The sequence below is a fragment of the Hippopotamus amphibius genome, chromosome 1 (genome assembly GCF_030028045.1).
Source record: "Hippopotamus amphibius kiboko isolate mHipAmp2 chromosome 1, mHipAmp2.hap2, whole genome shotgun sequence".
Lineage (NCBI taxonomy): Eukaryota > Metazoa > Chordata > Mammalia > Artiodactyla > Hippopotamidae > Hippopotamus > Hippopotamus amphibius.
Window position 1 is genome coordinate 129,972,443 of NC_080186.1, and position 6,491 is coordinate 129,978,933.

Below are 6,491 nucleotides of genomic sequence, written 5' to 3' on the forward strand. Positions count from 1 at the left end.
AACAGAGTCAGGGCAAAGCTTTGTTCTTGCCACTCCCTCCAGCAGGTCTGTAGGGAAGCGTTTAATCTCCCGGTCTCAATTTCTCTCATGCGTAATGGGATAATAAGACGTGACAGCTGCCCGTCTCTCCAGAGAAGAGGAGGATTAATGAGTTAATGTTTATAAAGGGCTTTGAGATCTTGCTCTGAAAGTCTCTTCAGATGTATTTTATTAGCATATTAAGACTTCTGTCATCTGCGAGAAAAACATCCAAATAGGAAAACATAATCATAACTCAAAGGAGCTAATGAGGATATTATGAGTGTAAATTTGTCGCCTCAATTGCTTGTTTATAGAGTAGTTTCAAATAGGAGCACGCCTGTCCCATCCTGAGTGTGCTGGACCTCATCCAAATGCCGGGGTGTGCTCCAGGGGAAGGGCTGTTTCTGGAGCATGGGAGGAAAATAAAACAGCGGGGGCCCACAGAGTGTGGACGTGTTGAGGGAAGGGATTACACCTTTTATGTCTCCTGAGTGTTGTCTCACGTAGACTGGCTTAATCCTTCATCATTGAATGATGAGAAAAGATACACGTCACATACCTTAAGAATTCGCCTCTTCCGGACTGGCATTTGGAGGCTAGAAATCATTGACCGGTAGGAAATAATACAGCTACTCAGAAGGTGAACAGGTTTGGCCTAAGTGGACTTGAACACCCCCATTGCACAGTATTTCTCAACAATACTCATTATTGTCCCACTAAGAACACCTTTAGATACTTTTTTCTAATCTCCAATCCACCCCCACCTCATGAAATTTTAATATCACTCTATACATTGTATATCTTGCTTATGGACTGTCTGTATGTTTGTGATTTATGCATGAAAAGTGTAAGAATTTTTTTTCGTTGTCTCGACTTCAAGAACGTCCTTGGGGGCCATATCCACCCCACTGAGAAGGCATGCTTTTGAATGAAGTGGGACAACAAGCGTTTCATTTGTTAACAAGACCCAAAGTCCTAACTTTGCTTCAACTTTGTTCTTATGCTCAACTCCCCAAATAGGAATTCTTTATTGTAGGGAAAACTTGGAAAGAACCTAAAAACTCAAAGTCAAGGATCGGTTAAATAAATTATGGTGTATTCTTAACATGGGACACTTAACGGCCCACACACACGATATTGACATACATATTGGTTTACGAAGAGAGCAGTACACAGGACAATTGTTGAGGGAAAAAGCAGCTACCCAGTGGCCAATATGCACACACATTTAGAAAAAGCTTGGAGCTGAACCTGCAGGTGTTGCTGCTGGGCTGGGGAATTTAAAGGGGTTCCTTCCTCCTTTTCTCCATTTTTCTTTCTTTCTTTCTCTTTCTTTCTTTCTTTCTTCCTTTCTTTCTTTCTTTCTTCCTTCCTTCCTTCCTTCCTTCCTTCCTTCCTTCCTTCCTTCCTGCCTTTCTTTTTCTTTCTTTCTTTCTTTCTTTCTTTCTTTCTTTCTTTCTTTCTTTCTTTCTTTCTTTCTTTTTCTTTCTTTCTTTCTTTCTCTTTCTTTCTTTCCTTCCTTCCTCCCTCCCTCCCTTCCTTCCTTCTCTCTCTCCCCCCCGCCTCCCTTCCTCTCTTTCTCTCTTTCCTTCCTCCCCCATTCCTCACTCCCAATCTCTTTCTCTCTCTCTTTCTTTCTCTTTTAGTTTAACCTATATGTTCTAGTTTTTCTATAAAGCGCATCTATAATTGCATAGTTAAGGAAATTAAAAAATTTGCAAAGAATGCTCACACCATAGATTTCTAAGAGACAGTCACTTTCACAGTGGTATCAGGGCTCCGCATGGCAGTCAGGCCCTCCATCTGATGAGGGCCAAAGTGGCCTCCTAGGTCCTCAGTGAGGACAGCTCTCTGCCCATCCTCTCAATTATTAAATCCTCTGGGTCCTCTTGGGGCAGCAGCTCAGGATTCCCCAAATCCAGCTGTGGGTCCCAAAAGGCACTCTCACACTAACTGCTGTGAAGGTTCTCTGAAAAGTCTGCCTGAGGCAAAAACAGTGCATGGAGACAAATGTCAGTCAGAGTCTGGGTCCTCCCTCTGGACCTTCTCCCAGATCTGCTTGGACCCACTGCAGCCACTGGAAGGCTAAGAACTGGGCCCAGCTCAGCTTAGCCCCAGGAGAACTGCATCTCCTGCGGTGTTTTTTGTTTTTCTTGTTAATCATTTCTTCTTCACCCTCAGTCAGGACTTTACACCATTTGATGTCAAGTTGCCGTTGACTGTGTGTTTCTTCGTGGCATCTGTTTAGCACTCAGGGCAGCATTGGGCATGTAGCAAAAATAAACATTTTCTAATAAAGAAATAAGGATATTAGGCCTTGGGTTGATCAATATCTTTGTAGAAAGTTCAACAGGGTCTAGCCTCAGTGCCTGCCAGAGAGTTAGCTCTGAATATAAATAAACTTCTTGCAGAATTTCACAAGTAGAAAACGTGTCCCTTAAATGTTCACCTTCCTGTGATCAGAGATTGAGAATAATGGAACCCATTATTTTTCCCTCCGGGCTTTGATTTCTCCCCACTTTAGCGCTTTCCTGCTTGCTATAGATTCTACCTGGAGCCAAGTCCCGCAGACTGTTTGCTGTTCTAATGTGTCCTCACCTCCAAGTGACTCTTCCAGAGGATCCCTTCTGAGCCTCTTCATGAGGTCAGGTCCCCTACTCTTCTCAGAGCTCCCTGCACCCCCGCCCCTGCCCTGGTACTTATCACAGTTGTAATTACACAGTTACATGTACAATTGTTGAATGAGATTAATAACCAGCATTTAATGAGTGCTTACCATGCACCCAGCATGGTGCTAAGTGCCTTAATCCTGAGTCCATCATCATTTAATCCTCATAACAATATGATGAAGAACTATTAATTATTGTCATTTTACAGAAGAGGAAACTGAGTCTCTGAGGGGTCACACAATTAGCCCAAAGTTGCACAGCCAGTTAGTAGCAGAGTCTGGATTAATATCCAGACTGCCTGCCCCTCCCCCAAAGCCTACACAGGGAGCTCTTGTAGTAGCAGAACCTTCCAAAGCATGTTCCCCAGGGTCAAATCCAGACTTTGAGAAATTGGGAGTTTCTACATGAAAATACAGATGTCTGATTTATCTTGAAAAATTGAAAGTCACAGCCATGCTGGGGCCCATAGCTTCATGACAACAGTCAGCTGAACCTGGGTGACCGCTTCCCCACTGGATGGGACACGCACTCTCCAGCTCGCCAGAAGTGACTCAGCCCTCTTTCTGCTGTGGCCACTGTGCTGCTTCCATCATTTATTTAAAATGTAATCTCTCTGAGCTAGGTTCCAGGTCATGCCCAGTGGGGAGACAGGTCTATAAAGTTGCTTACGGAGGAGAGAAATTCAACAATGTGAATGGTATGGCTGGTGCTACAGGAGCCAGAATGCAACCCAGGGACATGGTGGTTTTGGGGAGTCCTGTCAGGCTTCCCAGATTAGGACCTTCCTTTATATTTATTTATTTATTTATTTATCTATTTATTTATTTTTATATTTTTAAAATGTTTATTTATTTATTGGCTGCGTTGGGTCTTCGTGGCTGCTCCTGGGCTTTCTCTAGTTGCAGTGAGCTGGGGCTACTCTTCATTGCAGTGCATGGGCTTCTTATTACGGTGGCTTCTCTTCTCATGGAGCTCGGGCTCTAGGTCCACGAGTTTCAGTAGTTGTGGCACATGGGCTCAATAGTTGTGGCTCATGGGCTCTAGAGCGCAGGCTCAATGGTTGTTGTCCACCAGCTTAGTTGCTCCACGGCATGTGGAATCTTCCTGGACCAGGGATCGAACCTGTGTCCTTTGCATTGGCAGGTGGATTCTTAACCACTGTGCCACCAGGGAAGCCCCAGGACCTTCTTGAGTGGAGTCTTGAGAGATATAAAGAGTTTTCCTGGAAAACTGGGGGACAACTCCTCAAGCAGACAGAATAGCGTACAAGAAAGGCATGAAAGTAACACACATGGGAAGTTCTTAAGAGTTCCAGCAGTTTTGTATGGCTTAGGCTGGGGAAAGGTAGAGAAGATGGACATTGAGGCTGGGGAAAAGGGTAGAGCCAGATGACTAAGGGCCTGTGTGCCAGGGTTGTCATTAGGGATTTCCATAAATACTGGGGCCCTCCTCCCCCATCTACAATCCTGGAAGGAGCCTTCTTCTCTGCCCCTTTTTGACGTACAAGTGGCCATAGGACTCTATTTGATGAATGAAATGTCAATAGAAGCAACACATGTTCCTCCCAAGTGAAAGTTTTGAGTCAGCGCTCAAATCACTACATTCACTGGTCCCCTTTTCCTGCCTTGGTGTTATGTCGGCACATGTGGAGATGATTTTGTCAGTCTGGGCCCTTGAATGGCTCTGATGAGAAGAGTCCCCCTCCCCCACCATCCACCTACAGTGGACCAGTAGCATGTGCAAGCATAAGCCTGCTGGGTTCACTGAGATTTGGGGATTGTTTCTTATCGCAGCAGGATGGGGCCCAGCCTGACTGATACATCTGTCGACCTCAGGAATTTTGACTTGACTTTGTAGTCAATTCTATGCAGGTAACATACATGAGCAAAGAAGCAGGACAGAGTCTTATAAACCAGAGAGTAATGTCCATCCCACCAGTGATGCTCCACTGACTCCAGGTAAGTGAGGATGCTGACTTCTTTCTGTTCCTAGAAACGGCCACGTCCTTTCACATCTCCATGCCTTTGCTCACGTTGCTGCCTCTCCCTCTGACTCCACCTGGAAAATTCCATGCCTCCTTCAGGTGCAACTTAAATGCCATTCTTGAACATAAAGGATTCCTGAGCCGGCACCCACCACCAAGATATTTTACTATGATGGCTGTCACTATTGCCAGAAGAGATGGCAGGCGGAGATGCCCCGCGGGGCTGAGCAGACAAAGGCGTAAGTGAGGTGAGCAGGTGAAGCCTGCTGCAGTTGAGGACCATGGGCCCCTACTTCACCAGCAGACATGTGGCTCAGTGCTAGCTATTCACAACCACATAGGAATACAGGCCCTAACTTATCTCATCTTCTGATTTTTCAAGAGAATCAGGGAATCTGCAATCATATGGGAAACCTCCAGATTTGCAACTGTTGGGAACTATTTTAAGTTTCAAAGAGCTGTGAAAGCCAAAACTTCTTTTTTTCCCCTAGCCTGGCCCTTAGGGAGCTGGTGTGTGTACTGGGTTGTGGGGTAGGGAAGCTATGAATAGATTTGTAAGGAGAGGAGGTGTTGGTCCAGATCTGAGAGTTGATAAGATCCCTCAGAGATCTCTCTGGGGAGAGATGGAGGCAAAGGAGGTGAGTGAGGAATGAAAGGGGAAGGACACTAGGGGTATTTGATGAGGGTGGGGAAGCCACCCACTAACTCAGGGGCTACAGGGTGGACAGCGTGTTCCGAGGGGGAGATGACAAGGTCATCTTCAGGCAGCGGGTAGGACATTGTCCAGGTGCTCCTGAGGACACCTCTGGCTCTGCATTTCTATCCCCAGTTGAGCCCCAGTTGCAGGGCAGGCACTGGGCTAGGATCTGGGGATGGAATGTGCTAAATATCAGGACCCTGCACCCCAGGAGCTCTTGACACAAGATCATTTTCAGTTTATCATTTTTCAGCTACAAATGAAGAAAACCCCAATCACAGTACTTAAAAAAGATAGAGGTTTATCTCTCACACAAGAGAAGTCTGGAAGCAGGCAGATGGTCCAGAGTGGTTGTATAACGCCACGAATATCAGGGACTTGGGCCCTTATTCTCTGCCTTCTTTGTCATCCTTACCATATGACATCTGTCTCATGGCCCAAGATGGCTTCCACAGTGACTGCCATCACATCTGCATTCCACCCGTGGGAAAGAAAAAATAAATAAGTAAAATAAGTGGAAGAGCATTTCTCTTTTAGTGCCATTAGCCAGAACTTAGTGACATGGTCACACTCAGCAGTCAGGGTGACTGAGAACTATCTTTATTCCATGTACCCAGATACAATCAGAGCTTCCAGTACCAAAGGAGAAGGGATGGACAAACACTGCAGGCTACTAGCAGCCTTGGCCTCAGATGGGGCAGAATATAGTGTGGCTGGGGGGTATTTGGGGGACTGAGTGTCCTTCGTAGCCCCAGGCTCCTTAGTCCGAGTCACAGAATGAGAGGACCAAGCACAGGTCTGAATTCCAGCAAATTTAGCAAACAAAGCCTTTATCACAATGAACTCACAGAGTGGTGGAGGGGAGAGTGATGATGTTCTGGCAGCTCTGGCTCCAGAAGCCTCATCAGCAGTGGGCCAGTGGGAAATAGCGCGTTTGGGAAGTCTGTCTAAACATACACACTTACATACAAACTCACATGTACACATACTCACACACTTTTCCCTGTCATGCCAACAAGTTGGGTGGAAGGAGGGAGTCAGATTGGACTGGCTTGCAGGTTTAGTGCCACCACTTGCCTTGTGATTTAGCTAAGTTACTTTACCATCTCAGAGGCTCAGT